The sequence below is a fragment of the Dama dama genome, chromosome 19 (assembly GCF_033118175.1).
Source record: "Dama dama isolate Ldn47 chromosome 19, ASM3311817v1, whole genome shotgun sequence".
NCBI lineage: Eukaryota > Metazoa > Chordata > Mammalia > Artiodactyla > Cervidae > Dama > Dama dama.
Genome location: NC_083699.1, coordinates 8,251,953 through 8,267,780, shown reverse-complemented (window position 1 = coordinate 8,267,780; position 15,828 = coordinate 8,251,953). Strand labels below are relative to the sequence as shown.

The window sequence follows — 15,828 nt, the reverse complement described above, 5'->3', positions numbered from 1 at the left end:
CCAACAGAATCCTGAGGAATTCAGGATTCCTATCCAGAGCATAGAGCCTGCCCTCTAACTGTGTACAGAGCCAAGAGGAATTACCCCAGTCTCTAGGCTGCTCGGATCATTTCTATGGGGTAAACAGGGATATGACCTCAGGCCCTCTATGACTTGACATTGTTTCTATACAGATAAGATGGGTGCACATTCTTTCTCTTTTTCCCACCAGCCAAAGTAACTAGAACAGGAGGGCCTGCAAAAGACTGACGACCAAAGAAGCTCAGAAAAGTAGTCAATTAAAAATGAGATCAGATATTTATAATCCAAGTTCACTCAGGCTCCATAAAGCACTGATGTCCACTGAATACCCACAGGAGCTAAGACCTTCAAACTTAGAGTTACTCATTCGCGGAAAACCAGCTGGTTTATTCATGCCTCCTGGTGACTTGCTATTCATGGGCTTCTATTCTGGAGAGTTCAAGTGGGAAGAGAATGAATTGCAAAGTAAAATTATACCGCGGGACACAATCACTCCTAGGCCCTTTCTACAGACTTAATACAAATTGAACAGTCCCGGAATTTCCACTGAGTTAAGACTTCTTTCACTTCAACAACATGGGAACAGCAGCTCGCTGAGAGTATGCTTGAAGTTCCTAAAATGAAAAATCTGCCATGGGCCTGAAAGTAGCCCCCGGGGTTGTCTCAGGCCCCGCCTCATCCACTGAGAAATCACTGGGATGCGGTCCTCCTAAGCAACAAGCTGCTGCAGAACACCCACACCAAGGGCCCAAGATCCAGACGACCAGAGATGAGATAACCGAGGTCAAGATGGGGACGGTGCGGTATTTTTCAGGAGAAACAGGTACATAGATCACTATTTTTTAGAATAATGAGAGGTAGAAGACAATGGCCCATTTAATAAATCATATGCTTAATTTAAAAAGATCTCCAGTGACATGCCAGGGATCTCATCGTTTGTTCAAAAAACCAGAGCTCCTCTCTTATCTACTGTTGTTAAAACAGTAAAATTCTATAATCTTAAAACTATAAATTCTATAAACTTAAAACTGAAAATGCTATAATCCTCACCAAAATTCCTGAATCTCAAGAAACAGTAAGCTCTGCCAGCCTCCCAGAGGTAACCTCGCGTCTGCTAAAACTGTGGCGAACTCAGATAAGGCAAGGCAGGGCTCGGGGCTTTGACCCGGAAATGGCCTGGGTCACCCTCTATAGTCAGAGCCAGGATTCCCGACTGAGTCCCAGTTACTTCAATACAGATATGAGGCCTGAGAGTACAGACCACAAACAGCAAGGTCATTAAATAAACTTCTGTGCCTTGTGGAATTTAGGAGACAAAAGCGCATGTGTTACTTTGTAGCCAGTCCCTGTAAACCAGCATCCTTTAGTTAGCCAAGACCTGATTCAGAGTTCTGGTTGTTCCTCTTGTATTTCTCCAACTTCTGATGTATCCAATGCTTACCATGCACCAGGCACTGTTCTTCCCATGCATCTAAACCTTCTAACAATAGGACAAGAAATGTATTACTATCGCTATTTTACAAATAAGAAAACAGAGACACAGGAAAGTTGTCATCGTGAGCCCTAACAAGTGGTCAAGCTGGTCTTCAACTCAGGCATGCTTGCTGCTCACAAGGACAATTTCTTTACCACCGCGGTGCACTGCCTTCTCACACTTCTGAATTTCTTCGAGGTGTGCGTGACCCACAGCTACCCTTCCTTTAAACTAAGGTCCTCCCCTTGGATACCTCAGAAACTGCATCCCCAAATGAATTCTCAGCTCTTGCTCCAGAGAAAGCTAAGCTGTTGGCAGGGTGCCTGGCAATTTAACTTGTTGATTAGTCCTGACATCCGTGGAATCTCCACAAATTCCTCTCTTTGACTCGTGGCTCTCAATACCATTCACTCCCCTGCAGGCTACTGAGCCTGGACCCAGGTGGACTCAGTCTCTATCCCCCAGTGAGAGAGAAGCCCACTTCTGCTTTTTCTATCAGCAACCAAGGGGAGAAAATGAGATCAGGGCATACATGAAAAGCTAATGTCACAGAAGTAAGATAAAAAGGAAAACTGGTTTTAGGGGAACAAGGCAATTCTATAAAATTATTTCATAAAAGATGAGCAGTTTTTAAAATTGGAATATTTAATAAAATACTGAGGAAGAGACCAGACTAACAATGATGGTGAACAGTGGCGAGAGGTGGGAATGGTGGTAAAACCATAGCAATTTTCAGTCTGTTGTATTCAGTTTTGTAATAAGGTGAATGCACCTGCATTACCTTCATAATTCAAAAATGGCTATTTCAAAGAACTTAATTTAAATTTTGAATTTTAAATTGGAATATTAAGAACAAACTGATGACTAACTAAGGGGAATTGGTTAAAAGAACCAAACTAAAAAAAAAAAAAACAAAAAAAACTACCTATTTGATGAAATATAAATATGGGCTTTACAAAGGTTGTTATGAAAGAAAGTTTAATGACATGAAACGTCATTCACAGTGTCGTTAAGAGGGAAAAAATGGGTTAAAAAACAGCAGGTTTAATGGTGAGCAAATATTTACAACATTATTAAATGGAAAATATGAGCAATAAGGCAATATTATTTTATTAATCTTTGCTTAAAGGAAGAGGAAAATTCTAAATACACATTAAGAAAACAAAAAAAGTCTGAAAAGTTATATACCAAAGTATCAACAGTGACTACATGGGAAGGATTTCAAACAATTTTTATTTTCTTCTTTTTATCTATTGGTACTTTTTTATTTTTCACTAATAAACATCTCTTAGCTTTGGAATTAAAGCATCGCTTTTAATAAAAACTAAGTTTCAAAGTCTTCTCTCAAAAAAAGAAACAAAGCAAGCAGGGTAGGCAAATGGCACTGTGTAGAGATGCCAATAATACCTGCATTTCTTAGTTGCTGCCCACAGGAAAGCTCCTGAGAGGTAACCATTCGCAGATAAAAGCAGCTCAGATAAAGGCAGGCGATGAGAAAGGTTTCGGTCCAGCCCAAGCCAGGCGGTGGCTTATGAGGCGGCGCTGACCGTGAGGGATGACAGGCAGGCGCGCAGATGGGGGAACAGAGGACAGGGCTAGAGGTGCGGAACTGCCGACGAAGCCGATGATGACCCGGCTGAAGGCCTGAGTCGGGAGGGGCTGACGAAGGCAGCACAGGTCTGAGGGGCTCTTCTTGCAGAAAGGGCACCTGTTTACAGAGCAGGTACCAACATCTTTGCTGCCATTCCTGTCAAGTGGCAGATGGGTAGGAATGATCACCTCCAAACAGTAAATTCCTTAGAACAACACCGACACTGAAGTGAGCCTCTTAGATTCGCAACACAATCTAAACTTGAGCAAAACTCGTTTCAGAAAAGTGGGTCCTAAAGTGAACTGATGTTTTACGTGCAATGTTCAAAGCATGCCATGATCCCACTGGGCAGGAATTACCTTATTATATGGAGGAGATCTGAGAAACAGGCATAGAATTACCAATATTCTCCCGTTTACCTATACCTCAAGTTTCATTTTCAATTCAATTACTCAAGCAATTCTTTTACACTTCCGTTGTTTTTATTTTCAACTCTTGGCCCATCTAGCCCATCGAGTTTTAGTCATAACCTCTAGGGAGCACTTTCCTGGCCTTTACTGCTTTCTATGACATCTACCTGTGCCATTCATTTCTGCATTTTGCCCTACATTCTTTTAAAAACATCACTTAGACCTTTCGTTTCTACTGCCTCCTAACCCAGCTTCTAAGTTCCCACAGAGTAGGTACTGGCTCCAGGTTTGTTTTGTTTGCCCCATTTGCCCCGATGCAGCGGAACACGTATGAATTTCGGAGTCAGACACTAGCGTTTTCAGACTACAAACTTCTCATCACCTAGTGAACAGCAAAATAAAGCCCCCAAATTTCTTCTGCTTGTCATCCACGTCAGGGTAACAAAACAGAAAGGACAGGATGGAAAATACCATAGTGCACTGTGTGTATTAAGGGTAACTTCCACACTGTGAAGCTTTTGTTTGAGGTACACAGACACGCGCACCCATGAACACACATACTAGGTTATAAGTAAAATGTATTTCTCATTATGTTAAGCTACCGATACCAACCATGGTTGCAGGATAACTCCACCATGTGTAAATTTCCACTAGATATGTCAGTCATGTCACTTTACACTCTCATTCACACATGAAAGAAAAGCTGTCCTACTCAGATTCCGCAGAAGCAGCAGTCAGATTTCTCATCATGTGGGGGGTCAAAACGGATTGGAACAGGGCTGGTTAAGCACTGATCAAATAACAGTAAATGTTTAAATGACCTATTTAAGTGTGTGTTGGGGGGGTGCAGAATTAGTGTCTAAGTCTACATGATTATCTCTTAAGAAACTCAACAGGTAGCTATCCATGGAAAGCTAAAATGGTAACATTTTACCTCCTCCGGCCAGGACCATGCTAGGTAACCTCAAGTCAAAGTTATAAGATCTCAGAAACTTTGAGTGTGTAGGAGCTCTCAGGAGAGCAGACAGACCAGACAAAAAGGGAAAATGAGAAGACAGCCAACAGGCCACTTCTGAGATGGAGTCATATTATTGGCCAAGTACCTGACGGAAATGCGGTTTCTGCTCTTTCAGGGCCCTAGGTACATGTCCGTTATTTCGACAAACTTGAAAGGCTCTGTTCCAGGTAACCTCAAGACCATAAGAAAAACAGTAGGAGAGGAACCATATTTGTCATCTCAGAGCCTCAGCTGCCTCAATATATGGTGGAGAAATAGCCTCCACCCTCCTGGTATTGTCACAAGGATGATATAAGCTGAATGAAATGACCCAGTCCAATCCCTGCAGTACAGTATTCTCTGCAAGTCCTGGGTTAATACTTCACCTACATGTAAAAAAATTAATTTCATGATGACCCAGTGACAGGTCCCAGAGATACAGCCACCCTGCAAGTCAGCCTCCAGCCTGCCTGCTCACACTGAGACAGCTGAGTGTGAGTTCAGCAGACAGCAGCCATAAACCTTTGTCTATCACACCAGAAGCAGGGTTTCCTGCTGTTCCAAACGGGAACTGTTCCATTTTTATTATTGCAGTCAGATGAGTAGTAGAGTTTATCTCCTACACCAAAGGGGAAAATAATCTGCAATTTCCTTTCACTGGCAACAATACTTCCTTCTGCAGAAGCTGTCCACTGGCTATATAGTCCTTATGCCCCCAAATAACAGATATACAGGTTAACAAATGCCAAAATGATCCTAAGACAGAAGAGTACAGATTAATCATGCAGAAAATCAACAGGCTTTAAGTATTCTGGATAAATCAAACAAATTTAGAAACAAACTTTTAAGCACTAGCTCCATATTTATAGATTCAGTAGTCATTTCGATGGTAACAATTTCTCTATTCAGTCATCAAGGAGACAAATCACTCTGTGGATGTGGAATGGCCCCTTCACTGGACCGAGAGAAGAGACACCACAAGGGGACATCTTAAGGTCAAGAGGGCAAACACAAGAATCTGATGGATGATTTCCACAAGCCCAAGTTTAGTACTATAGAGCCCTTCCCCATAGGTATTCAGAACTCCTCAAGCAACTGAGCTGGGACTTTCCCTGGTGGTCCAGTGGTTAAGAACCCACCTTACGATGCAGGGGACATGGGTTCAATTCCTGGTCGGGGAACTAAGATCCTACATGCCATGGAGCAACTAAGCCCGAGGACCACAACTACTGAACCCGCATACCAAAACTAGAGTTCATGAGCCTCAGCAAAAGATCCCACATGCCGCATGTGGACCAAATGCAAAAAATACATAAAAAAGTAAAGTAAAAGTCACTGAGCCTGCTTTCCTCTTACTTAATTACACTGTATTCCTACAGACTCCTACTGTTCTTAAATGCATCCCATCCACCTCCCCAAAAGACATTATCAAGTGGAGGACAAGGCTGTAATTTAATTTGATCTCATAGTATGCAAACACCTAACATAGGTAGTTTTAAACTATGAAGATACCAAATTTCCTAATGTATCAAAGACATTTGTTAAATCCAGGATGTAGCCAAGAAAACATCAAGAACTTTTCTTTTAAAAGAAAAATTAAAAACAGCCTCCACATAGTCCCTAAATAGGAAACTTTCTGGCTATTTTAACTGCTGGGTAGCTTTCTGTTATTTTCACTTATGGAATTAGGCTTTGTCTTCATTTATTCACTCATAAATTCATCACAGATTTACTGTAAGCCTACTGTAATTCAGGTACTGTTTCATGTGCGAGGGATATAATAGAGAATATAACAGACAAAAATCTGCCTTCACACAGGTTTTATTTCAGTGGGAAAATATGGACAATTAACATGAAAAGTAAATCACATAGTATGTGAGAGGGTTAAGTGTCAGGAAGAGGATAAGAAAAGATAAGGAGGCGGTAGTGAAACAGTCATGTGTACGTTGAGGAGACAGCAAGTGCAAAGGTCCTGAGGCAGAGTGCACCTCACACAGAAGGAACATCCGCATAACTGAGCAACAAGCAAGACAGAGATGCAAGAGAGGAGTTCAGAAGAGTACAGGGGCCAGAACACACTGTCTCACTGGTCTCTGTAAGGCTTGGTCTTTACTTTGAGTGGAGTTAAGAAATCACTTAACACTTCAGAAAAAACAGGATGTCTTAGTACATTGTAATAAGGTCACAAATCAACAGCATAACTATATAGCTGCTGTATGGTGACGAGAGCAACAGGCACAGAGGAAGACGCGGGGAGCTGAGCTGGGAAGCACAGGGGACAATGCCCCTCCGTGTTGACAGAATGGCAGCCGCAAAGCAGCTCTATTCTGAAGGTACAGGCAACAGGCTTTGCACCAAATTGGAAGCAGGTTATGGGAGAAAGAGAGGTGTGAGGAACAGCTCCAAGGGTTTTGATCTTCAAGACTGGAAAATGGAGTCACTATTTGCTGAGAAAAAGAAGAAATTGTGAGACAAGCTGGATGGGTGGGAGAGAAGGGAGTGATCAGAAGTCAACTTTTGGACAGGTTAACTTTGAGATGCTGGCTAGATACCAGAAATGAAGTTGGAGATCCTTGTCTGATGCTCAAGGAAAGGTCTAGTCTAGAGACAGAAACCCGGAGATCGTCAGAGGCAGAGGATCCATTTAAAGCCACAAGACTAGGAGCAATCAGCCTGGGAGTGCAGATTAGGGAGGAGCCCCAAAGATGGAGCCTTGGGACTCCCAACCGTTAATGATGGGAGGAATGAGGACTCACAAGGAGATAAAGGAGCTCCAGGTGCACTGACTTGATCTCAAATCCCCTGACCCTCTATCCTCAAAGGGTCTGTGTACGTGATGCTTCCCTGCCTGGGACTCCTCCACCCTGCACCCACCCCCTCCAACAACAACTCTGACCCGACATGTATCTGGCAGCTGATCAGATGGCAGCTCTCGTCACCTTCTTTGCCACCTTCCCTTGACTGACAGCAATATGCCCAAACAGATGCCCTTCCCCACAGGGTCTCAGAACAGCACAAGCCCATCCTTCACGGCAGTCACACAGCAATTCTGCATGTATTTAGGGGGTTATGTGGTGTCTGTCTTACCAGTTAGGGTGTCTGCAAGGACATGAACGCAGGGTGGGGTCTGTTTGTACTCCATCACCAGTGTCTATAACAGGGCCCTTCATAAAGAATAGGGGAAGGAAGGAATCCTTGATCAACCTCTCATCAATTTTCTGTTAAATGAAATAAGACCTCTTTGTGTGGGTCCCAGGTCAAGGTTTGCAGTTGAAACATCTCCTTTTGTACTTATGCCAACCAAAATAAAATACCCTTGTGCTCATGTCCTCCCACGTTCTTGGAGCACCTGTCTCTTCTGCCCCCTACCTCCCCTTGGGGCCTCAGGCATACACATCCATTTTCACAACCCATTGTTCTCCCCAGAGAATCAATAACATAAATATTGGCACATAAATTAGTATACTCATTGGCTCTTACTTACTAAGCTCCAACCAGAATATTTTTTTTTCTCAATCTCTATATATTTTCTAGAAAGGGTTATGTAGTTCAAGTTCCACTATCACTATAATTCAGAAAAAAAGCCATTTCTAATAGTGATATGAACAATATGAAATGCACTAAGCTATACTGATGTGTCCCCAATATTTGGAGATAAAAGAAAAAACACTCCCAAACTGGAACTGAAAAAAAACAAAGCCAAAAATTATAAACACACACTTCAAACATAAACGTGTTTGTACATTTTTCTAAAGAGAAGGTCTGTGGCTCACAGCTTTTATCAGATTCTCAAAGCAGATAACAGCCCCCCAAGAAAAGAAAGATGACAAAATGCATATCCATCCTACAGACTAACAGAGAGACTAGAAAGAACACTGAAAATCATCATGTATAGACACGAATTAAGACACATTGTTCAGGAAAAAAGCAAGTTTTAATATACGCATGGGCTTCCTTGGTGACTCAGTGGTAAAGAACCCACCTGCCAATGCAGGAGACTTGAAAGACATGGGTTTGACCCCTGGGTTGGGAAGATCCCCTGGAGTAGTAAATGAACTCCAGTATTCTTGCCAGTAAAATCCCATGGACAGAGGAGCCTGGTGGGCCACAGTCCATGGGGTCACAAAGAGTCGGACACAATTCAGTGACTAAACAACAGCCAACAATATCTGCACAGTATATTATTTATGTAAGTACATATAATCTTTATTCTTTCTCCTTAAATGTATATACATGGATTTTGAGAGCAGTGTTACCAAATTGAGAAGGGCATTGCCTAGAGAGAAAGGGAAAGAGACTGGGATTGCAGATATGATCAAGAGAGACTTTGGTCTTATCTGAAATGTTGTTTTTTTTTTTCATGGAGAATGTGTTATGTATTGCTTATATAGTCAAAATCAGCTTTCAAAAATGTTAAGGGAATGCCTTAATTTAATTGTACTCAAATGGCAAGAGTGTAGCTCTGTCCTTGCCTCAGGCTAAGCAGACCCCAGCTCCAGCCCTCTTGGCTGGACCAGGATCTCTGCCGGGGGTCTCAGGTCTGAAGCACACAGACCTCCAGTTCTGTTTATAAAGACACAAACACCCTAGGAGACCTACTGTCCAACTTAAAAGCTGGCACCAGTACACGCCTAAAGCCCTGACTGTTTACACGGTGAGTACTGAAAGTAAGCCAGACATGAAAAATGCGAACTTTTTTCTATTTTTATAAACATAAAAGATAGATATGATAAAAGGCAATAATCACCATTTAAGTTAAAAAAAATAAGTTTATGAGGCTGCTGTGTTGCAAAAATGTAAATGGAAAATTCTATGACTGAAGGGATTATTTTAAGCAGCAAGTCACTGAATGACTGAAAATCAATTCAGACAAGTGTGAAAACGTGAGGGGAAACGATGAAATTTTCAATGACCTCTAAATACTTGGAGCATTTCTGCAAGCAGAAGGATATTCAGGTTTATTACATCTGCTGAGTTGTGATTTTCAGTAGAAAACAGTCTGTCTTTTACAATAAACATGGTGTAAATTCTAAAAGAATAAGTCCCACCAGATGGAACTGCTAAGACTCCAAAGTGTGTTATACTATAAGTATCATGAAATTATAATCAAATAGCCAGTTTTCAAATTGTCCTTTCTCGTTCTGCAGTTGCAGAAAGTCATCCAGAGCAAACTACGTGTCTTAGGAGCCAAGTCCTAATTCTAGTTAGCCACACTAGGGACAGCCGAAGACGTACTTCACAGAAAACATAGAGAACCAGTTCCAGAATAAAGTGTTTAAAATATTTGAGCACGCTGGAAAAATATGCAAAACGAGTAGGATTACTGATAAGTCGCCTGTCAGCAAGTCCAGAGGAAAAGTCCAGTAAGAGGGTGACTATAGGAGGCACGTATCTGGTGACTGCGTTCGGTACTGAACCCAAGTAGAGTGTTCGCCTCTGTGCTTGTTCTTGCCTCTGGAGCCTGAACACCCATGTCAAAGGTACCTGGCATGTCAAGGCTATGGGAATTACACAAACACCCCACGGCAGAGGGGGTCAGGGCCAACAAAGAGGGCTGGCAAGGGTGGCTTTGGGACTGTCACCAAAGTTAACAAACACTAGTTTTGCAACTGCCATTTTTTCAATCTAACGCATAGTACCTGATAGGGGGAAGGGTCGAGTTATGACAATGGCAAAAAGGCTCCAGGCGAGGTTTATTTTTTATTTTCTGTAATTACTGTAAAGCCTTCCGGGATCCTATGAAAGGATAAAACTTATTAAAAACCTGAAGCTCTCTTTGCAGGGGGGACTCAGCTGCTACGCCCCTGGCGCTAACTGCTACAGGTACACAGTGTTCTATCCCACACCAGTGACACAATCAATATTTTTCTTCAAACCCACAAGCCCAGAAATCCAAGCACTGTGGTCTTAGTCCTCACAATGCCAGTTTAGGTGAGTTGCTGGGTGAATCCCCTGTGGATGGCAGATTCCTTTGTCTCTGGGCACAGATCTCCAGAGGACAGAAAATTACTTTTTTTTTCTAACTTTTGGACTCTGTGGGAGAAGGCGAGGGTGGGATATTTCGAGAGAACAGCATCGAAACATGTATATTATCTATGGTGAAACAGATCACCAGCCCAGGTTGGATGCATGAGACAAGTGCTCAGGCCTGGTGCACTGGGAAGACCCAGAGGGATCAGGTAGAGCGGGAGGTGGGAGGGGGGATGGGGATGGGGAATACGTGTAAATCCATGGATGATTCATGTCAATGTATGACAAAAACCACTACAATATTGTAAAGTAATTAGCCTCCAACTAATAAAAATAAATGAAAAAAAAATTACTTTTTTTTCAAATTGAAACCTCAAATTTCATTTCAAACCAAGCAAAACCTGAAAACCACGATCATTTAAGTTATTTTGCATATATTAGTGCTCCCCAAGACCTGAAGTGAAGTGAAGTTGCTCAGTCATGTCCAACTCTTTGCAACCCCATGGACTGTAGCCTACCAGGTTCCTCCATCCATGGGATCTTCCAGGCAAGAGTACTGCAGTGGGTTGCCATTTCCTTCTCCAGGAAATCTTCCCGACCCAGGGATTGAACCTGGGTCTCCTGCATTGTGGGCAGATGCTTACCATCTGAGCCACCAGGGAAGCTCAAAGAGCAGCAAAAAATTATGTTCCCTAGAATGAAGAAATCCTATATTTCCACTGAAGAAAAGATTGATGCACTCAGACAATCAAGTAAAGGAAAAATAAGTCTGGCACCATCTGATGACATTAAGGAGCCCAGGTTGCCTTCCTGACACCAGAGAACACCCCACTTCTACGTGGGGGGGACCTGTCAACAAAGCCACATTGCTACACACATTCACCAAGTCGCTGTAATCCAGTTATGGAAGCCTGCAGCAGCCTAAACTTTCTCCACTATGTTGAGGCCCAATTAAATGCCTCTCTTGCTCATTCCTAGGTGACTACAACACTCCAGTTAAACCTGTCGCAACACCTTACATAGAAAACCACCTCTTGCCTGCGTGGTTGTCCAACGAAACTGAAGGAGACACATCATAAACAAATGCACTAAGACAAATTCCATACAGACTGGGGTTTCAACACCTCACAAAACAAGCAGAAGTGACTGCAAATTGCTGCTCTTTTTAAAGTCTCCCACACACTGGATGCTTCTTACATTTATCTGATAAGAAAAGTTTCATCATCTCAGGAGGCAGTCAGGAGTTGGCAATAGAGATAAGAGGTTTTCACAGCATAGGACAATCAACAGCAGCTAACAGAGGTGTGCTCATAAGCACCCCCTCCCAAGTAGAAAATCAAGGTAGATCCAAATAGAGATCTAACCCCCTTGCCAGAAAACCCTTTATTCTACTCCCTTTCTGGAATCAAGGCCTCACTCAGAGAAGAGTTTTGTGTTAAAGACTGGATAGGGATGACCTTACTTATTTGGTATTACTAAAAATTACGAATGAAAAAATTAAAATTAAGCATGGAAAGATGATGCAAAAAAATACAAAAAGTCGAAGTGCTCCAAAACCTGCCCTAAACACTGCAGCCCCTTTACAAGAAGAAATCAGGCAAAATATCAGACAGAGATAATGTAGGTGCTGACTGCTCATGGAAAATATCCTGACATTTTTCATAATTCACGAAGCCTCTTTTCTTTAGGGTCCTAACTGCAACCTGGATATTTACTAACTACTAGAATTTTTAAAAAGTAATGGCTGCTTTTTGTTGTTAAAAGTGTCCAGTTTTAAAGAAGCCGAAGGGGACTGCCACTTTTTAGTGGACAGGAAGCCCACGTGGGAAGGACAGAATAGACACTTTCAGGACAGTAAGGAATGACACCTGGGAAGGCAGGAAGGAGAAAAGGACCGGGAGGAGGATGGCGAACAGGATCTGCCTTAAAAACTAGAGGCCTGAATACGAAAATGTCAACGTCTGTTCAAGCTGGTGCCTGTGCGGCAGGTGCCTGGAGACCCATTACACAAACTCACATGTTAGTTTATCCGCACATTTGCCCTCCTGCCTTTCGAGATGGCCCACACTCTGTCTCTGGGGTGTGTTTCTCTCTAAATAAATCCACGTCTTACCTATCACTCCGTCTCTTACTGAACTCTTTCTGCCACAAGACATTGAGAACATCAATAAATCCTGAGACCAGGCATGATCTCAGTTAAAAGACCATGAGTTCAAGTTCCAGATCCGGGATTTGGCTAGGGTCAAGTCCTGGACTGTAGGTTCAAGGCCCAATTTGAATTACATGGTTTCAGAGGGTACATTACAGATGAAATGACTTAAGAAATATGATTAAGTAATCACAGTGTATGACCTTATGCAGATTCTGATTTAAATAGCTCTTAAAAAAATATGAAAATTGAGAAAATGTGAATACTGACTGGGCATTGGATGGTATTAAGAATTTTTTTATGAATTTTTAGTTGTAGCAATTTTGATTATTTTTTATTTGAAAAATCTGTATGTCTCTGAGATATATAATGAAATATTATTTACAGATAATTTTTCTGCATTCTTGAAGTTGTTGTTGTTCAGTCGCCAAGTTGTGTCTGACTCTTTGCAACCCCAGGGACTATAGACTGCCAGGCTCCTCTGTCCATGGGATTTCCCAGGCAAGAATACTAGAGTGGGTTGCCATTTCCTTCTCCAGGGGACCTTTCCAGACCAAGAATCAAACCCACATTTGCTGTACTGGCAGGTAGATTTTTTACACTGAGCCACCAGGGAAGCCCTGAGATTGAAATACTTTATAATTAAAAAAAAAAAAAAACTTAAAGTTTTTAAAAGTGAAACAGACACAGAAGGGCCAAAGAAAACGCAGGCTGGTGCCCAAGTGACGCAAAGGGCAAAGTCCAATCATGATGCTTTGGTTAAATGTAATTGCCAAGCAACACAATAAATACACACAAGTCCTGGGAACATGCAAATCCAAGATAAAACAGTTCTGCAGTCAGAATCTACAACATTTTATCACCACATAGTCTTCTAATATCAATCTTTTTGTTAACAAAAGGCACAACAGTACATTGATCCTTTGCCAAATAAAATGCATGCCCATATTTGAAGTAATGAAAGTTTGAAAGATACAAAGTGGTATTTAAATTTGCATTTGTTAACCTAAATGAAAAAAAAAAATCTAAATGAAAGTCAAACTCCAGGAAGCATAAATATGGCAGCCTGGCTTTCGGTACTAAAGCTAAGTTGGAGAAGTGTGTAAGTGACAGAGAAGTACATGTTTTTGTTTAGCATTCAGAGATCAACAGCAAGATTTAGGCCTGGACTAACAAACACAGATGCTGCCTTAGAGAGAAAACTTAAAAAATCCAGTTTTCTTCTTGAGTATCCCCTACCAAATGGTCTATACCAACAACAGAATGACAGCCATTCAGGGTCAACTTGGCCTGTTACGTTGCCAAGAAAGGTCCATCTAGTCTAAGTTTTGGTTTTTCCAGTGGTCATGTATGGATGTGAGAGCTGGATTATAAAGAAAGCTGAGTGCCGAAGAATTGATGCTTTTGAACTGTGGTGTTGGAGAAGTCTCATGAGAGTCCCTTGGACTGCAAGGAGATCAAACTAGTCAATCCTAAAGGAAATCAGTCCTGAATATTCATTGGAAGGACTGATGCTGAAGCTGAAACTCCAACACTTTGACCACCTGATGTGAAGAACTGACTCACTGGAAAAGACCCTGATGACCCTGATGTTCGGACAGATTGAAGGCAGGAGGAGAAGGGGATGACAGAGGATGAGATGGTTGGATGGCATCAGCAACTTGATGGACATGAGTTTGCGTAAGCTCCAAGAGTTGGTGATAGACACGGAAGCCTGGCGTGCTGCAGTCCATGGGGTCGAAAAGAGTCAGACAGGACTGAGCGACTGAACTGAACTGGCCTGTGGGGGGGATCTCCCAGGTGGCACTAGTGGTAAAAAATCTGCCTGCCAATGCAGGAGACATAAGAGACACAGGTCTGATCCCAGGAAGACAGCAGGGCAACTCACTCCAGTACTCTTGCCTGGAGAATCCCAAGGAGAAAGGAGCCTGGTGGGCTACATACAGTCCATGGGGTCACAAAGAGTTGTACACGACTGAGCAACTACTGGCCCAGAGATAGTGTTGGGCTCATGAAACATTTTTTTAAACTTAAATTAGGATGATACTCGAAGGGACGTCCCTGGTGTTCCAATGGCTAAGATTCTACTCTCCGCATGCAGGAGCCGGAGTTTGATCCCTGGTCCGAGAACTAGATCCCACATGCTGCAACTAAAGATCCTGCACGCTGCAACAGAGATTGAAGATCGTGTGCCGCAACTAAGACCTGTCACAGCCATATAAACAAATATTAAAGAAAACAAACAAACTGAATTTTGCTGTTGTTCACTCACTGAGTTGTGTCTGACTCTTTGGGACCCCATGGACTGCAGCACACCAGACTTCCCTGTCCTTCAATATCTCCCGGAGTTCGCTCAAACTCAAAAGTCTGATTTTCTATATTCTCTTTTCTAAATATCAGAAAATATTGCAACACTGAACTGGTTTGAACTAACTGGCAGCTGTCCAATTTATACAAGGCCCATGGACCACAGTTCCCACCACTCCCCATCACCCACACTCACCAGCATCACTTATAACACTCCTTGGCCTGTCCCCCACCCCTCCATAGGCATTTTAATCTGTGGTGTAACACTAAGGATGTCACACTGTTGGTGTGACGCTGCAAATACATAACTTCCCCTTAGCACAAAATTAGGGGGTAAGAGGGAGACAGAAGAAAAGGTTTGGTTTCTTAAATTCTAAATTCCAGTACAGTGCAGAGAGGTGAGGAAAAGCCTGAGCCAGATGTCATCTCCATAATCAACATACACGCATTTCCATGGTCAAGTTTACAAGTGCTTCTTCACTTACGCTGATGGGTTCCCTAAGTGCATGAGATTCCTGATTCTGAACTATGCTCATTTCGGCTTCAGAGAGAATCACGTCTGCTTCCGTATTGCTAAAGGACTCTCAGGGGTGCACTGGTTTGTTTGTCATGCAACATTCCCACCACCCAAGCCAGTTATGGGAACTCTTTCCCACCTACAAATGCTGGACCCAAACTCACACCACGTAAACTAAGCATCACACTGTGACATTGTTAAGCCAGGAGGAAAAGAAACTATGGCTGAAAACTAAAGAGGTTTGATGCCGAGGGGAGAATTTACTCATCAATACAAAAATAAGTATCAGACACCGGCCCACACAAGATGCACACGTGGAGACAGGACAGAATGCTATTCATTAACCAATTTCAAGAAAATATAAATGTGTCTCTATCAAATGAAATTTCCAA

The 15,828-nt window shown here is 42.4% G+C and overlaps 1 protein-coding gene across 2 annotated transcripts in view; it reads right to left on the bottom strand.

The window, feature by feature from the left end:
• Positions 1 to 15,828, bottom strand: part of ARHGEF26 (Rho guanine nucleotide exchange factor 26) — a 136,058-nt gene that overhangs the window by 112,529 nt on the left and 7,701 nt on the right. The gene's annotated exons all lie outside the window — the stretch shown is intronic.